Below are 548 nucleotides of genomic sequence, written 5' to 3'. Positions count from 1 at the left end.
CACTCAACCCTGAGTCCCCAAGAAGTTATAAAAATGTAGAAAAGGCAAAGAGAAAAGTGTAAACAGCTCCAGAGAATTAGGGCTGGATGGAGGGAGGCAGCTTCATGCTTCCTGTCTGGCCAGGACACCAGCATTCCGCGTCTCCCCTTGGGTGGGGGGCGGGCCAGGGCTCCCAGAGCAGGGGATGGAAGAAGGCAGAAAAAGGGAAAAAGAGCTGGAGCAGCCAGCCCTGGTGGGGGTCCTTTCCCAGGTCCGTGGGGTCCTCTGTTCACCTACTGGATATACTCAAGATCTGAAAGCACGTGGCCCGTGTTTGTCCCTGGTCTCACCAATGACCACCGGGCCCCTGTGCGTCCCAGCTGCCATGTCCACCGCCTCTGCGACCCCTCATCTCTGAAGCCAAGTTACCTCTGAGGGTAGACTCTCCACTCTCCAAGGAGACGTGGTCTGTACGTTGCTTTCCCCCCGCCCCGGGTCCATCGAACCACATCCAACAGCCCCGCAGGTCCGTGCCTCATAGGAGGGCTGAGCCTGGGCCACAGCCAGAG

The sequence above is a fragment of the Bison bison genome, unplaced genomic scaffold (genome assembly GCF_000754665.1).
Source record: "Bison bison bison isolate TAMUID 2011002044 unplaced genomic scaffold, Bison_UMD1.0 scf7180017863988, whole genome shotgun sequence".
NCBI lineage: Eukaryota > Metazoa > Chordata > Mammalia > Artiodactyla > Bovidae > Bison > Bison bison.
Note: the sequence above shows the minus strand (reverse complement) of the source record.